Source organism: Triticum aestivum, chromosome 4A, assembly GCF_018294505.1.
Source record: "Triticum aestivum cultivar Chinese Spring chromosome 4A, IWGSC CS RefSeq v2.1, whole genome shotgun sequence".
In the NCBI taxonomy this organism is placed as follows: Eukaryota; Viridiplantae; Streptophyta; class Magnoliopsida; order Poales; family Poaceae; genus Triticum; species Triticum aestivum.
Genome location: NC_057803.1, coordinates 396,833,689 through 396,852,216, shown reverse-complemented (window position 1 = coordinate 396,852,216; position 18,528 = coordinate 396,833,689). Strand labels below are relative to the sequence as shown.

Below are 18,528 nucleotides of genomic sequence, written 5' to 3'. Positions count from 1 at the left end.
AGCGTTGCACCAGCACCTGCTCCCGCACCGGCTCCTGCACCGGACGTGCTCGGTAGTGCTTCATCTTTGGCTGAGCTCGACGCCCTCACGGTATCTGTCACACGAGCCCCCTTTAATATAAATGTATAATCTCCCGTTTTCATTGCCTTTCGGATGTCTCACGTCGTAGACTTTTCTTTGCAGGCCGACGAAACCCCGTGCACAATATTGTACGCCATCGGTGACGAGAAGGTGGACGTTGGGAAGGCGACGATAGTGAAGCCGGAGGAACCATTGTTCCACAGCCGGCTGATCCCCTCGAACGTCTTCAAGGTTTCCGTGGCCAGTGTCAAACCGGGCCACGAGAATTTGCCTCCTCCAATACTAGCGGGGGATCCCGACGAGACACCGCGGCGGCTTGGTTATTGTTGCAATGGGTGGGTCCTGTTGTGGCCAAAGAGTCTGCTTCGTCTGGAGGCAGCCGGGAGCACACCCACGAGCACGCAGCCTCAGCAAGGTATGAACATCAACACCCCACCTACCCAATTAGCGTCTGGTGTCGGGTTGGGTGATAGCGGACGGGGTAAGGAGGAGGCTCCATTAGTCGCTGATGACGTCGCCATGGATGAGGATGAGGACGACGATGGCGCTGAACAGTATGTCTATACTGGCGCCTCCTCAGGGTTTGAGCGTCATGAGTCGGTGCCTGAATTGCCATCTCAACGTATTATGGACGACCTTCCGGTAATAAAGAAGTCTAGCAAGAGAGCGAGGAAAGGCAAAAAAGCTGATTCTATGATCCAGCTGCCTCAGCAGCCTCGGCTTCAGGACCGTATAGATATCTCTGATGCGGATAAATGGCATATCATCGGTCAAACAATCCTACCTGCAACAGTGCTACGAGCCAGATTCGACGATCTAAGGAGACTTATGACGATGTGTTGTGGGTATAGAAAGGCCTCATCGCCTCGAAAGATCCAGGATACCCACCCTACATGGTTAATGTTCCGCGGCAAATGTCGTACATCGACAGCTTCCCCGCGGATAAGTTCTTCCTCCGATTCGATTACATATTCGACATGTTTCACGTGAAGAAGCTGGATTTTATGTTTGTCTGCCTTTATGCCTTGCACATGAACTACATCATCGGGGTTGAGCAGATATCTAATATCTGTGTCGCTGACCCATACTACATGCACGAGGGCTTCTTGGGAGTATGCGCAAAGCACCGTGAATACGCGAGGGATTACATCATCAATTTCATGCTCGCCAATAAGGACAAGGAGGCGATTCTCGTGCCTTATCATCCCGTGTAAGTCATCCGCGCTGCTATCCTTCCTTCGATTTCAATCATTCATTTGCACGGTGGAGGCTAATTAATTTGAGGTGTACATATTTTGCGCAGCGGCGGGCACGCCGTCCTCATCATCCTCTACCCCCGATTCTCCCACGCTCTTTACTTGGACTCGTCGAAGAACATTCACAAAAAGGATTACACCCACATCAAGGATGTTCTCAACAGTGCTATGTTTTACTACCAAGCAAGGGGTGGAGAGGTCAGGGACAAGAAGACAAGGGGCGGCAGGGCCGCCTTCGGCCATAAGACTGACTTCTGCTACATCCAGCAACCGAACGATTCTCTTAATGATGGATTCTATGTCCTACACCACATGCTGGAGTACAGACGAGATCACCAGAACCTTCGCATGTCACCTAGATATGGCGATGCCCATATTCTGCAATGGGCAAAGGACATAGGAGATATCGAGGATCATCGACTTCGAGCTGAGTTCTATAATATCCAGCGCGAACTTGCCCAAATTATCACGAATGAGGTCGTCGGAAAAACAGGGATGTTCTACGGGGAAGGACAAATGTCGCGGGAAGACGTCCGAACATGGATATCCTCTCAACATCTCGACATGAAGCCTTTGACTAAGCTCAAGGACTATATCCCTAACTTGGATGGATGGAATGACATGTTGGAGTGATTGTCGATATATGACAATGTGTCCGTTTAGTCCATACTTTCTGTATGAAAAAACTTTGAGTTATGCACGGTGAAACTTTATTTGTGATGTAATTAAACCGTCCTCCTCCTCGACTAGTGAAAATCACTCTAGTTAGGGCATTTTGGGGTACGATGAACTTTGTTATTTATGCTTATGATATGTTGTTTCTATTTTTGCCAAGTCTATCTCTTTCTGTTGCTCAACTATATATGTTGCATATCATCGACTCATGTGACGATGCAGGTGCATAGATCATAGATGGCGAAGAAGTGTTACGCCAGGAGTATATATACGACAAGTGGCCGGAGTGTCAGGCCCAGGTGTACCGGTTTCCGGTTTCCGGTTTCCGAGCGATAGGCAGTAGTTAGTTTAAGTTCACGCTAATGCGAGAGAGGGATACGTACTCATGTACTCAAAGTGATAGCTCTTCTCGCGTATATCATTGTTTAGATGGATGATGATGTATTTGCAAGTAATCAAGACTTGTATCGCTATTTTCGAGATGATGACGAGAGACCACTTTGTGTTGGATGATGATTATGATGATGACATGATTTGATGAGACTAATTGTATGTATATGCTATGATTACATTTGTATGTGTATGATATGCTAAAGATTATTGTATAAAGCCTATTCAAATACAAAACAAATATGCAGGAAAAAAACTAATAAAACTAGTAGTAGCAAGGGGGGGAATTTAGTAGTAGTGCCGCCTTACCAGTAGCGCTTCCCAGTAAACAACGCTACAGATAATATCAGCAGCGCCCTTTTCCAAAGAGCGCTACAGCTGTTCATGTATAGTAGTAGCATGGGACAACAGGCGCTACTGCTATACGTTAGCTGTAGCGCCTTATTAGTAGCGCCGGTCCCCGCGCTACTAATAGGCCCAAAACCCGTGCTGGTGCTAGGCTTTTCCCTAGTAGTGACACTTCAACATAAGCTCATAAGTTAAGCACTTTAGCCAAAAAAAGAAACACCATTAGACCAAAATACTAAAAAAATTGCACGTTTAATCAGCTAAGCATACAACAGATTCAGGTGAAGCACATGACACCACAACAAGCACATCAATAGGCAGCAACTATTAGAGATGATGCTCTAAGCCGGCAACATCGCACAAACACTGGCGGCATCTTAGCATATATAGCAGGAGCGGTGTCTGCTGACCTACTGTCGATGTAAACACAATTATCTCGACTCCATGCAAGCACTATGGAAGCAGACTGCTACAAAATAGGCAGCCTGGCCGCCTCATACAAACAAAGAGAGAAGCATAACAGAAGTGCAGAAGTATGCATTACTAAGTAAATGTGTAGACAATGGAGTGGAACATGCATATAAATTTCACTGGATATGATCACAGATTCATATGAGGTGTGCATATAAATTTTACAGGATAGGATCATAGAATCGCACAACCACTAGGCCTACCAATCACTTCAACCCAAACTAAAAGTAGCATAACTACATGGGAAGTTATTTATGCTGTAATTTTACTAACATGAGATCATACATAACTATTTCAGTACTGATTTGTGTATATATAAGTCCCAAAGCCGGTCCAGTTTGAGAACTTAAGATCTGAATTTGAACATTCTAAATTTCACAGTTATTTGAGGCTAATTTTTTAGATGTAATGTAACAATTGAGACATCAATGGGGCACAACTTAGCTACCTAGTAATGTTCAGCAAATTCAAAGATTGTATGTTCTAGCTAACAAAAATATAATACCATGCATAGGAACTCGGAGCGAGAAAAAGTATGTGTCGCTTAAGAGCTACCACAATTGATATTGGTCAAGGATAAAAACAGGTAGATATCATATAATTCTCATCAGGATCATACATTGAATTCATTAAAGTCTATAGATTCATTTCTTAGATATTGAATTGGGAAATCACAAGAAAAGTAGATTAACCAATGTGTCCAGATAACACAATAAGGCAAGCACTAGTAAATCTTGATTCTCGTGCCACTACATGTATATAACAAGTATTTGACACATTCCTGCAAGCATGCAAATACAGTTAACAACAAGATTAAACGAAAGGTTTCCATTAGTTTTAATTAAACTGAAACCCTTCTTTAATTATAATTAAAGGAAAGGTTTCAATGTAATTTAATTAAACAAATAAATTCAATTAATTAATTAGAGTTACTGGACTGAATTATGTTAACAAGACTATCAAGAAGAGATACTAGACTGAAACAAGCTAGCAGCATCATGACATACAGGGGATATCAGTCTTGACAACAAACCATCAAGAGCATTTCAGAGCACCACATGGACCTCACTCGGTATGACTTTGTTGCACTAAAACATTACAGATCAAGAAGAGATTCTAGAAATTTTAATTGAATTCAGTTAAATTTGTGCTACTGCTCCTGTTATATGCTTTTTTATTTGAGATAACAGTACATAAATCATCAGACCAGATATTGATTATATGCTTCCGATGAATGTAAATACATATATGAAGTTTCAGTTATACTTCAAAACAAATAATTAATCTAATGAATTATACACTCAATAACAACCAACATAAGCATAGTCAATTATGTATGACAAACTAAAACAGTTTCTGTTGAACACGTGTAGGGGAGAAGAGGGGTCAGTGACGAGAGCTCCTCTCCCAACGACAAAATAGGGCCACCCGCTAAGCCGTATAGTTCTAATCCGGCGGCGCAAAGATAGAGAGATATTGAGCGAGTCAAACAGAGAGAGAGGGGGCAGGTCCAATATACAAGTTATCATGGTTTATTAGCATTCACAACAGACTAAATTGAGCACCCTGGTATGAGCAAAATGCATTACCATTTTTGTTAATAAATATGCATCATGTTCGGGTACTGGTCATGCTATTGAAGCTGATCATTGCGACTAACACCAGCAAGGTGCTCACGGACATACTGCTAGTACCTACATGCACAAAACACAAGACAACTACCAAGCATCCAACATCAGTGTCTTATCTCCTCTAAAAGTGCAACCTTATTTTGCGTCTACACTAGCCCCTAATCATCCAACAATTTACAGGTATTTGAGGAGTATTTGCTAGGATCATGATGAAAATTTTAGATTAAATTGCAGTGTTTGTCATCCATAGTTGTATGGTTCTATCTAGGATTACATAAAAACAGAGAAAACAGGGAGCTATCCAGCATCCACGACTAGAGCTAGTAGTAGGAACACATGGTAGAGTAATTAGGCAGCCTTGAGGAACCCAAATCAATGGCTGCTAGATCGAATGAAACAAGGAGGGGAAAGGGGACGGAGGGGAGTTGGGGGCACCTTCACCTTGGGTGGTTGGACGACGGCGTCGTGGATTTAGAGGTCTAGGTGGAAGAAGCCCTCGACGGCGGCGACTGTGGTGGCTGGGTGCGCCCCTCCTGCTCCTCCTCCTCGAGCAGGACAAGGTCGGCGGCTACACGGTGAGGAGAATGCCCTCCTCTCCTCTCCGGGCATTGTCCATGTCGCTTGCAGGCGGTCTACCTGCAGAGACGATACAAGAAGGGGTCAGGGGTTTGGAGTGGCTAAGGTTCAGGGAGCGGGGGAGGAGGAGGGAGACTCTCCAGATCGGATGGGGAGAAACTGCACAAACCCTAGCCATGGCTGCTGGCTAGGGTTTCGTTGGCCAGGAGGGAGGGAGGTTGGCGCCGCAGGCGGCTGCAGGGGGAGAGGAGGAGCCATCGGTGCTCTGCTACTCAGCTCGCGGAAGTCCGACCACGAATAGGTCGGCAGCGCGACCGGAGAGGAGACGAGTTGTAGGTGGAGGAGGACTGCGGGCTCCGGCGCGATCTTGGGGAGGGAGACCGCTGGCTCGGCGTCGCCTAGAGGTGGAGGAGCCAACGGCGGCATGCGCGGGTGTGGGGAGGGGGTGGGGAAGTAGGTGGCGGAGGCGGTCTGGAAGGAGAGGAGGCGACGAGTGGCTGGGTAGGTTTCGTGAGGACGAGGAGTGGGTGCAGTGGCTTATGGATGGATGGATGGGCGTGCGGTGGGTTAGGGCTAGCAATGGATGGTAGGATGTCTGCCATGTCATCGATCCGTGTCATAGATGGTTCCACCAATCGGAATCCATCTTATGTAATTGTGTTTTTTTGTTTTTTTATATTTTTACCCTCTTATTTCGGGTAAACACTCAACATATTGGCCTCATGTTGTATGTTTAAATGACCCAATATTGCACATATGTGTATCTTAGGATTTCAATCAATGATGATTTTGTGGTCTTCATTTCCATTGCACACAAAAATCATTTTCCATTTTCAAGTGCCCAAAATGAGTCTTTTTGTGAAGGACCTAGCAAATAGTTGTTGCAAAATTAGAATAAATCAATTTTATAAACTATTAGGCCATATTTAATGCACATCTGACCAAATGGTTGGGTGTCAAAAGGTTGACCCACCTCTCATGAAAAAGACAAATTTCCGTCAATTTAGCTTGAAGTGGGTCAAATTTGAACTGTATCTACCTCATAGTTTCCTCTTAATTTTTTTCAAAAATCATTTCTAGGTGCATAAGTATATATTTAATTATAGAAACACCAAAAGTTTACCAAGAACCAACCACTAGCTAGGAATAGTCATGCCCGCCGTTTTGACTGCATTTTGAAACGGGCATGAAAAATTCAAAAATCAAAAAATCAAAAAACCTTCACATTGTGTCATTATATGTGGCCGAGTTACCAGAAAAAATAATAAACTTGTAATACGGTAATTATTTTTAAAATTTGTTCTCATGAACGAGCTATCATGCGTGAAGATTCAGGGTTTTCAAGCCAAATGATTAATCTTATGGCCACATTCATGGCATAGTTTGTTCAAATGATCTCATATTGTGCACAAGGGTGCATCTTGGAATTCCAAACAATGTTGCCTAAGGGAGTTTTCATTTTCTTTGCATGGAAAACTCATTATCCATTTTCCGAGTGCCTGAATTGAGTTCTTTTTGTGAAGGACATAACATATATTTGTTGCAAAATTGTACCAAATCATTTTTATAAAATACTAGGCCATATTTGATTCACAATTGACCAAATGGTTGGGTGTCAAAAGCCTTGATCCACCTCTGGTGAAAAAGACAAATTCCCGCCGATTTAGTAGGAAGCGGGTCAAATTTGAACTGCAGCCGCCTCATAGTTTGCTCTTTATTTTTTTCAAAAAAAATTAGGTACATAAGTATCTATTTAATCAGAGAAACATCAAAAGTTTTCCAAGATTCAACCACTAGCTAGCAACGGTCAAACCCACAGTTTTGATCGCATTTCGAAACAAGCATAAAAAATAAAAAAATAAAAAATTTGGAAAACCTTCGCATTGTGTCATTATATGTGACCATGTTTCAAGAAAAAATAATAAACTTGTAATACGACAATTATTTTTAAAAATTGTTCTCATAAATGAGCTATCATGCGTGAAGATTCGGGGTTTTCAAGCCAAATGATCAATCTTATGGCCACATTCATGGCATAGTTTGTTCAAATGATCTCATATTGTCCACAAGGATGCATCTTGGAATTCCAAACAATTTTGCCTAAGGGAGTTTTCATTTTCTTTGCACGGAAAATTCATTTTCCATTTCCCGAGTGCCCGAATTAAGTTCTTTTTGTGAAGGACCTACCATATATTTGTTGCAAAATTGGACCAAATCATTTTTATAAAATACTAGGCCATATTTGATGCATAATTGATAAAATGGTTGGGTGTCAAAAGTTTTGATCCACCACTTGTGAAAAATACAATTTTTTGTCGATTCAGCAGGAAGCGGGTCAATTTTGAACTGCATCTACCTTATAGTTTGCTCTTTATTTCTTACAAAAATCATTTATAGGTATATAAGTATCTATTTAATCAGAAATACATGGTTTGGTGGTGATACATCGAGGATTGCATGGTGGACGAGGGCCCCAACTCTAGAGTGCGTAAACTCATGCGCCCGCTGCGTGGTCACCACGTGACCGTGGTGTTGCCATGTGTTCTGGGTGGACTAGGCTTTTCTAGGGGGTTGGGTACTCCCTAGGCAGGTGCTAGGAAGAAAATTACAACATAAGATTCTCACGAGGAGACCGAACTATGCTCAAACATGAATTAGCAACCAAGTGTTTGATTAACGATACGGGAAATGCACGTGGCCAATGGGCGTGAATTTTGGCTGAGGATGATCATCTACTAAGAAGACTGTCTTCACAATTTTTTAGCTCAAAAGGAGGAGCCTAGGTGGTACTTGCTTTGCAAAGTACCACACCGGACAGAAATATGAATGTTGAAGCTGGGCTCATAACAATGAATGGACTAAGCTAACATTTGGTGGGGGATGGTTATTTGGGCATAGGAAAGCAATGTAGAAAATTGATACCATTTGGACATGCCAAAGTGGTACTTCCTTCACAATGTTATTCCCTGGATAGAAACTTGGGAAAATTAGCGAGAGAAATTGGATAAATGAAATGAGCTCAAATTTGGTGTAGGTAAGTTACATAGGTATGGTCATGCCCTGGTAAATTTTTAGATCATTTGGGTAAGCCTAGCTAGTACTTACTTCACAAAGATTCTCTCGAGATAGAAACTTTGGAAATTTCTTGAGAAAGATTTACCAGGAAAATGGAGATGAATATTATCATGTGGAAATGATTTGGGTATGGAAGAGTGCCCAAAAAGTTTGAGGGTAATAGGAGGGATCTGGATAACACTTGCTTTTCAATGTTTCAATCCGGCCATAAAATATAAATTGAACCTGGGCTCACATAGATGATTTGACTGAGCTGCAATTTGGAGGAGGGTGATAATTCGGGCATATGAAGGAACTGTATAAATTTCATGTCATTTGGATATATAAAAATGGTACTTCCTTCGCAATGCTTCTAGGTGGAAAAAAACTTTGGAAATTCGCCGAGGAAGATTTACTGGGCAAATTGAGCTGAATTTTGTCATGAGGAAATGATTAGGATAGGAAAGAGTGCCCAAATATTTTGAGGGCAATCAAGAATATATAAATATCACTTCCTTCACAAAGTATTGTTTTGAACAGAATAGGAAAATGAATATTGTTGAATTATTTTTGAACTAGGCAAGGAAGGATTTTTACATATTTGACAAACATATGACCGAAAGAATTTATGAGATTTTTTGGAATTTTTGGGAATGATAGAAATATAGGTTGCTTCATAACCTAGGGCAAAAACTGACACATGGACATGACACATAGGCAAAACTGATGAGGTGGCGCCTAGTCATAGCAACCCACCATAATTTACAAGGTTATGACCATCTATATTGGTCATGATCAGCTAGAAATAAGGCAGCAGACCAGTGCTATATGCTTTATGACCATTTCGTGTAAGGAAATTACGACCTTTCTGACCAAAATGGTCTTTATAGTTTAGGGTTTGGAGCCCCCCGAACAGCTTTTGACCAACTGGTCTCAAATGATCATAGATCTATGACCAATTCTTCCAGGGTCACTGAAAGAAGGTCATTAGTTGACATATTTCTTGTAGTGATCGAACACAGAGAAAGATAGGGGCTTAATATTTCGCCTCCCAACTTACTTATCATATAGATAATTGTCAACAATAATAATTCATGATCAAATATATTTGGATGGCCATATATGCTTAGATCTTTCCCCACCACATGATACTTACATAAAAGTAGGTTGGAATGAGAAGGAATACTACTGACACTTGCATAAAAGTAAAAGATAGGCCCTTCATAGAGGGAAGCAGGGATTTGCAAAGGTGTCAAAGCTCGAAGCTTTTAAAACAAAGATGAATATAATTTTGAGAAGTATGCTTTCATTGTCAACGTAACGATCGAGAGTTCTCGCCATCTTCCATGCTAGACACATTATAGGCGGTTCCCAAACAGAATGGTAAAGTTTTTACTCCCCCTCCACCAACAATCACACTCCACGGCTGATCCGAAACAACGGGTACCGTCATACCAACAACAGTCCTAGGGGAGTTTTGTTTGATTACTTGAAATTTTGTTTTTGATCTTTTGATCATAGGACTGGGCATTCCAATTACCAGCCACTCTCTCGTGAATGATAAGTGAATAAATACTCATCGTGAGAATAACCCACCTAGCATGAAAGATACTGACAACCCCTAGTCGCTACATGAGCGATTCGGGCATACAAAACAAATTATTATTTGAAGGTTTAGAGTTTGGCACATGCAAATTTACTTGGAACGACAGGTAAATACCGCATATAGGTAGATATGGTGGACACTCATGGAAGAAACTTGGTTTAAGGATTTTGAATGTACAAGTAGTATTCCCGCTTAGTATAGCAATTTTGGCTAGCAAAAGATGCTAAATAGCAAGCACCACATGTTGGAGGATCCATAACAATATAACTTCTATACAAATATACCCAAGCATAACTTATTGCGTTGTCTTCCTTGTCCAACTTCAACTATTTAGCTCAAGTTTGAAAATATTTAATGGGGCTCACAATCATAGAAGATGTCCAAGATAATATATTTCTATGTGAAATCTCTCTTCCTTCAATATTCTTTCATGAATTATTCAAGTGACCAATACTGTGTTTGCTAACTTTGAATAAATTTACCACCTCTACTTCTTATATGTGAAGTCATTACTCCCCATGGGATAAGCATATAAAACATATATAATTTCAGATCTATGATATTCAATTAATTCAACATTTACTCATAGGATATAAGTGAAGCACGAGAGTAAATGACAAACTACTCCAAAAAAGTGAAGATCAATGAGTAGTTAACTAATTATGTAGCTATGTGAAGACTCTCTGTCATAAATAAAATTTCAGATTTTAAGTACTTAATTCAAACAACAAGCGAAACAAAATAAAATGACATTCCAAGGATAGCACATATCATGTGAAGAAGCAAAAATTTAGGTTCAACCACAACTGACCCATCATTGCTGAAGAAGAAAGGTGGGATGCCAACCAGCATCCCCAAGCTTAGCTGCTTGAGACTTGAAGTATTAATTAGGGATGCCTTGGGCATCCCCAAGCTTGTGATTTTGTGTCTCCTTAATTCCTTTTATACCATGGTTTACCTAAATCCACAAAACTCAACAAGAACTTGTGAAATAAGTTAGTATAAATCAATGCAATAACCTTATCATTCACTACTGTATCAAATCACTAAAATTATAATTTTACATTGCATACTAAATGCATCTACATATTTAACACTCCTATCCTCAAATAGTATCATTAAACAAGCAAACATATGCAAACAATGCAAACGTAACACCAATCTGTCTAAACAGAACAGTCTGTAAAGAATGCAAGAGGAATTATACTTATTTAACTCCAAAAATTATGAAAAATTACCACATTGTAGAAATTTTTTGTTGCTCATTGTGTAAGATTTTATCACATTCTGACTTTCCAGAAGAATTCAGACAATGATAGAAAACTTTCTCTTTTCAAAACAACAACATATAAACTTGTAAAATAAGCATGGTAAAAGCTATACTTGACCTTTTTGTTGAACTAAAAGATGAAAAACATTAATATAAATAACAGAAAGTAAACCCTAATAAAGTAAAATGACGCTCCAAGGAAAACACATATCATGTGGTGAATAAAAATATAGCCTCAAGTAAATTTACCGATAGAAGAAGATGAAATGGAGGATGCCATCCGGGGCATCCCCAAGCTTAGGCTCTTGGTTGTCCTTGAATATTACCTTGGGGTGACTTGGACATTCCCTAGCTTAGGCTCTTGCCACTCCTTATTCCTTACTTCATCAAAACTTTACCCAATATTTGAAAACTTTACAACACAAACTCAACAGAAAACTCGTAAGCTCCGTTAGTATAATAAAGCAAACCACCACTTGGGTACTGTTGTGAACTCATTCTAAATTTATATTTGTGTTATATATACTTTATTCCAACTTCTCCATGGTTCATACTCTTCGATACTACGCATAGATTCATCAAAATAAGCAAACAACACAATGAAAACAAAATCTGTTAAAAACTAAACAGTCTGTAGTAATCTGGAAACTTCATTTAAAAGGTAAAAGAGGCTAGCCAACTCCCCTCCAGAAGGCTCCCCCGATTGGGCCTTCATGGGCCGTCGGATCTGGCTCTCGGACATGCCTGAGCCGTTGGATCTTCACGGCGATTAAATCAGTTTTCACCTCACGATCGTTTTTCACTGACCAATGACAGGTGGGCTCGCGCGGCACGCTGGTTGGCTGGGTCGCCTGTTTCAGCGTGCAGGCCGTTTTGCCTAATCCCCACCACGCGCTCTGCACCCAATGCCCCGTCTCCCCAGGCCCCAGCCCCCACCGGACAAACCCTAGTCTCACCAAGCCCCACATCTCGCGCTACTCCCTCCTCCATTCTCGTTAGTCGCCGCCGCTGCCGTTGTGCCTCCCTCCTCTCTCCCCTACAACCACGTCCCCGGGAGGAAGCCGCCGTTCGTGGCGCCATGCCGCTGCCGGGGTGTTGCGCACGTTTCGTTCCCCACAGCCCCTCCCCCATCCTCGCTCATCACCGCCGCTGCCTGCTACTCCCGGGGCGGCCGAGCGCCAACGGTGCGGCAATGGCTGTTCCAGCAGGCGAGGGCGAGGGCGCATGCGTTAGGCGTTGGGTGCGTGGACAAGGAGGGAGGAGTCAACTTGAGGGAGGAGATGAGAGAGGTGAGGGTTGGCAGCGATTGCAGGGAGAGGAGGAGTCTGGAGGCAACAGACGATTTTTTAGGGTGGTCGGCGACCTACAGCCTACAGGGAACGGTGAGCTCTCCCTTTCCCCGGCTACGCTCCTCTCTCACATCAGATCGGATCGGACCCCTGATTTCTTTTTCTGTTCGATTTAGTCCATAGCAGCAGCAGGCGACCTGCAGCAGCTCCTTCCTACCTTCCATGGACGAGCTCTTCGGAGACGCCGTCTAGCCCGACCACGGCAACGACTACCCCACGCACAAGGTCCCTTCCTGCTCCCCCACCTTCTTCCATGGATCAAGATGCTACATACACTATTGTTGTTGTTTTTCAAATGAATGAACGAAACTTCCTTCCTTATTTCTAGAGGAAGGTTGATTCATTTGTAAAATTCATTCCACCGAAGCCATCTGCTCCGTCCACCAACCCGCCCAGAAAGGTAGTTACAGTGAATTGATGTTCGCACTGAGGCCGGAGGCGAGAGTTGAGGGCACGGAGGTCGGTGGCAAGTGCTCAGGAGAGAAGAGGAAGGCGGCGGCGCTGGGCGGTGGCTGCGGTTTACACGAGAGGGAGGTGACCTGCCCAGAAAGGTAGTTACAGTGAATTGATGTTCATATGAACTTCAATGATGTGAACTTTTTATTAGATCTGAGTTGCAATCCTCAATTTTTTTAGGTTTGAGTAGCAATGCTCCTTCTCTACTAGCTACGACATTTTCCATGCTTTTTCTTCTAATATCGTATAGCGTCCATGCCTGTGGGTTCAACTTGACAAGCTTTTTTCACCTTCCATCCTGTTTTAAGCTCTGGGATGATTTCTTCCATATTTATGGAGGGGGAGGACGCCAACTACTAGGAGAAGGATCAGTTTAGCAAGTACATGATGTAATTCTCTTATGATTATGGGTAGATGCCTCCTTTATTTAGTTACCAGAGTTGTTCACTATTGAATATGCAAATTCAGCATCCTTTATATAATGGGACCTTATGAACTCTTTTTGAAGATTGCTGAGAAGCGCAACCTTTTGATCTTCGAGAACCGCAAGTTTGCTGACATTGAAAATACATTCATTATGCAAGACGAATGGTGAGAAATGTGTTATTCCCTATCCTTCCATTCTATTTGCATATTCGCGCAGTATGCTTAGTTTTTTTCCTTTCAAGATGAATATTCTACACATGAGAGCAATATACTTGGTATTATTGATGCTCATATAATTCCTGGACCTGGAATTGTTGATGGCTTGAGGCTTAAAGTATGTTATGTGTTGCATACCTAATAAATATTAGAAAGCTAATGTTGCAGCTTGACAGATGCTGTGATAACTTCTCCTTTTTTTGTTTGTTAATATCCACTTCGAACTGAGCAGCCATGATCCGGATTTCCTCTATGTAGCTATGAGATGCATGTCGTTCGTTATTGTGTATCGTTTGCTAAAATATTGATTATTTGACAATGAACACATGGCAATGCCTTAACTATTCAACTTGCCTAGCTCAGAATTTTAACCAATAGAGAAGTTTTTTTGTTGCTTTCCCTTTTGTTAGATATTTTGCTTTTTGTATGTTGAGGGGAGATGGATATGGCCTCAGGACTAAACGCACAGACCACATGAAGTGATCTGATGGAAGGTAAAGTATTTTTTATTGGCAATGCTAATGTCTGGACCATCTCAATGGTTTTAACTCTATGATGTTCAGTTTAGCATATCACATGTACAAATGCATATATACAAATTGTGGTAGGCAACTCACTATTTAGACGACGCGACTATTCTATTGATAAGGAGGGTCCCACCATACTCATGTGAGAGTTAGGCGTGGTAGTGGGTAGTATTTTCTCATCATCCATTATGTGTTTCTTCTGTCTAGCTCGAAGTTGCTTAGTTAGATAATGATTCGCAAATTCCAGCATTGCATGTTGCCTGACACTTTTGCATTAGCATTGAATTGCAGCCTGCATTTTTGTAGCCCGCGAGGCGTGTAAATGTTGGACTATTGTTTCTCCGCTGATGCACATGTTTCGCCACAGAGACAGTACTCTCTGTGTGTGTGATCTCTGGAATGAGTTTTTATGTTTCTCTGTGTTGAGTACTTTTGTAATCTCCACGGGTGTGTTTCGTATTTTCTATGTATCCTCTGTCATTCTTTTAAGTGATTAATGTTTTCTTTTGTAGTTTTTGATATTTAGGTGCAGTCACGTTTCATTTGTCACAGACCTGTACCCGTTAGGAAAATCATAGTTTCATTTTGATCATGTTTCTTTAAGTTGTTCAGTGTTTGTTCATTATGTAGTAGAGTAAGAAGTACATTTTGTCCATCAGTTAAATCACTCATGTCACATTCAGTTTATTGATTTGGTTTAGTTTTTGTTCCTTTCTCTTCGTTCCTTCAGTTTTTTGTTCCTTTATTTAGTCATTGTGCTTGCATCATTTGCCAGTATTTTAGTCCATCTCAATAGACCCCTATGATTCTTGATAGTTTATCTCTTTCATAGATCAGACTTTTCCACTTTGTTAGTTAGTCTAATTTATGCTTTTTTCAATTTTTAGTCTTTACATGATTTAGTTGGACAGTGTGTTTGGTATTTCAATAGTTCAGTAGTTTCATACTTTCATTTAATTAAATAGTCTTGTTTTTAGTCTCAGTACTTCAGGTTTAGTTTCCAAACAAGTACTTTTTTACTCATGTGGTTTTCGGTCTTTTGACTATATGTGGTTTTCAATCTTTTCATCTCTTGGTTTACTTGTCATTCTTAATTTATCCGCCTTACTATTCTCAGTCTTGTTTTTTATTGAGAGACACAACCTTTTCAATACACTTCTATTTTAATTTTTCATAACAACGGCTGTTTTTTTGTTTCAACTTTGACTCTATGCTATTAAAGTAAACCGAGTATATTAAAATAAACCAACTATATTCATATATGCCTCAGTAATTGGTACAACCGATTTTTATTGAGAGAGACAACATTTCAAAACACTTCTATCTTCATTTTTCATACCAACGAATATTTTTGTGCTAACATGTGAGTTAATTATTTGGAAAAAATATAATCATATATGTATTGCCAACAATTTTTATGTTTAAAACAACCAATTTTGTGAAAAGAGTGGAGAGAAAGATACATGTGCAATTTCTTGATGTTACAGCGGATGGATACTCGATCTTTAAACATAAGCACAGATGAATAGGTACAAATTCGAGGAAAGGCCAATGAAATAGTTGTCTGTACACATATGTGCCAGTTTTATACCTGGTTGTCTGGTTGCATTATTTGTCTGGTTTCAATTCAGTTTGAGTAGATTGTTATCTGTGAGCGATACTTGCTACTATTTGCACCCATGCACCAATTTGCATACCTATTTTAGGCACAGAAACCAACCATGACTGAAAATCATGTATATATAATTTACTATGATTCATGGTGAGAAAATCATGATTTAATAAACGAAAGGTGGTTTGTTTTGCTAACAGTACTGAGTATAAATGTAAATCGCAGATCGTACGCTGCTGCTACGGGCTCCATGTTGTTTATGCTAGACAACACAACGGTGCTTGTGTTATCTATAGTTGAAGTCGCAATTTAATATTCTTTGATTTATGCTTGTGTTATATGTGGTTGAAGGGACATCCTTGTTAGTTTGCATGGTCTATGTAAGAAGGGGCAGTACAATGCTTGTCAAGTTTGTTTATATTCTGATGGCTGTTGAATTCTGGACAATGGAGACGTGAATTTGTTACATACATAGGTACTAGGCATAGGATACTTTACACATTGATGACATGTAGTTTTAGAGAACTTCTGAAAATTCCAATTCAGGTTTTCTGTGTTCCATTCAGGAAGAACACATAGTCTGCACTGGGGTATAAAATTATCTACTACTTACCTTTGTGTCTCGACATATGCTTGTGATGCATCGTGCTGCCAGAGGCCAACATTATCCAGTATCATAGTGATGCTAAAAATGCCTATTGGTTACTCCGCATATTCTCATCTGATTTCTCATATATAGATATTAATTTCCTTTCATGGGAGGCCTTCATTACATTTCAGCGGCGGTTGCGGATGTGATTGGCGGTTGAGGGAGGGTCTCCGACTAGAGCAGCAGGAGCAAGGTGCTCGAGGAAGTTTAGATTTGCCTCTACATCCTCTCTCTTTCCTCCACTTTGTTCTTGCATTTAGATGATACAATTTGTGATCATGTGTATGTGCATTTATGAGATCTTTGCTGCTAGGCACAGAGTTTATGGTTACTGAAATTGGGTAATAGAACATGGTTGTTGTGCCTTTTTCCCTTGTTCTTTTGAAATGCAACATGACAGTAGCCAATGTCATGTATCAGGGTTGTAAACCTATTAGATTTGGGATAGAGGAAAGTATGAAGATCTTCTTATTATTGCAAAGTAAAAGTTGATATTAGTGCAAACTTAGGTGATCTGGTCCGAAGGGGTATCTCAGCTTTATGAGTTGATAGTATATTTGCGTCTAAGAATAAACCTTAGCTTTTAGATAGACTTTATGAGTGAAAGTATTCTGGTGTATACCATCCTTTGTGCAGGATTGTCATGGTTATTGTGTATGTCAATTTTGTTGACAAAATATATCCAAATGATATCTTTTTCGGTGTCTTATGGTAGATATATTTGGTCCGCTGTTTCATGCATCCTTCGGGTTTATGATTAATATTCCCAGATATTTGAACAAAATTTAGCTATTAAATATACATCCCAGGAAATTTACATTATTACAGTGGGGCACTCCTTTGCACGGTTTTCAGAATAAGAGATTTAACCTTTTTTGCAGTATCATTCTCCCTGACGGATTACATGTAGGTTGTTGTTCTAATTACAAGCAAGCTTTCAGCTCATGGTTGTTATATTTTTGTATTTTCCATAGGACAATTTTCTGGATTAATATCTATACTTGAGATCTAGGAGTCCACCCGAATTCAGTCTCCAAGAAGCCGTTCATCCAGGATCCACCAAAATTCAAATGATATGTGAAAAGCGTGTGCTAGATGTGGCCCCTATCCAGCGTTTTGATCTGTCCACTCAGGTGCTTTTGTCTAGGTGGTAACACAACAAGCTGCTTATCTTATAGAAACTTATCATACGTACAGTCCTATGTTCGTTCTTCTTGCATGTTAGAGAAAGAGCTTTTGCCCCTATGTGAGTAATCCTATGGGAATTAGCAACGTTGGCTGTACTTTCAAGCAGGCTGAATCCGATGCAAGTTTTTGGAGCAGTTGGGTTCCAGAACAAACGACTAGGTATTCCCAAAGAAGTCATTCCACTGGTGGCTAGCATAATATCTTCATGTCGGGACAAGTAAGATGACAGCTCATTTCTCAAATAATATGCCGCTGTTCTCAATTTTTATTTCCTCTTCTTTTCTGCTACTTGCCTCACTAACTATGACCTCAACGATCTTTGGTGCAGCGATCCAAGCAAGCAACCATCATTCTACCAGCTCTTGTCATCGCTGAAGAAATTACAGTGGTTACATTGTTACAGAAAGCCTATGACAATTTGCGAGTGTTGTTTGTGCAATATACTGGTTTTATGGCAGGTGCACGTATGAATTCAGATGGTAGTGGTCTCCTTCTTTACAGTTATAAGAATAATAAAAATATTGATAATGGTCTTTCCACTATTACAACCTCATAGATTACATTACCTGCTTCCATTAGAAAGGAATTGTGGCTCATGGGTTTACTGGATGATCTTTTTGATAGACATTTTAAAAATAGCATGGTTTAACACATGGGCTTTTTATTACTAGTATCGAATATGTCCTTGAAAAATGAAATTATTTTCATCAACTACATGGCTTTAGCAGGTCTCTGCGACATTTTACA

At 40.5% G+C, this 18,528-nt stretch overlaps 1 long non-coding RNA gene across 7 annotated transcripts; it reads left to right on the top strand.

The window, feature by feature from the left end:
* The first annotated feature begins 12,262 nt into the window (after positions 1-12,262).
* On the top strand, positions 12,263-18,320 carry LOC123086163 (uncharacterized). 7 transcript variants are annotated; one of them, XR_006440597.1, is made up of 6 exons: positions 12,263-12,740; positions 12,824-12,932; positions 13,036-13,258; positions 13,472-13,552; positions 13,672-17,998; positions 18,110-18,320. It is a non-coding gene; the product is annotated as an uncharacterized lncRNA (long non-coding RNA). The 7 variants fall into 7 exon arrangements; XR_006440600.1 differs by having other exon boundaries at positions 13,472-13,573; XR_006440601.1 differs by lacking the exon at positions 13,472-13,552.
* Positions 18,321-18,528: the final 208 nt, after the last annotated feature.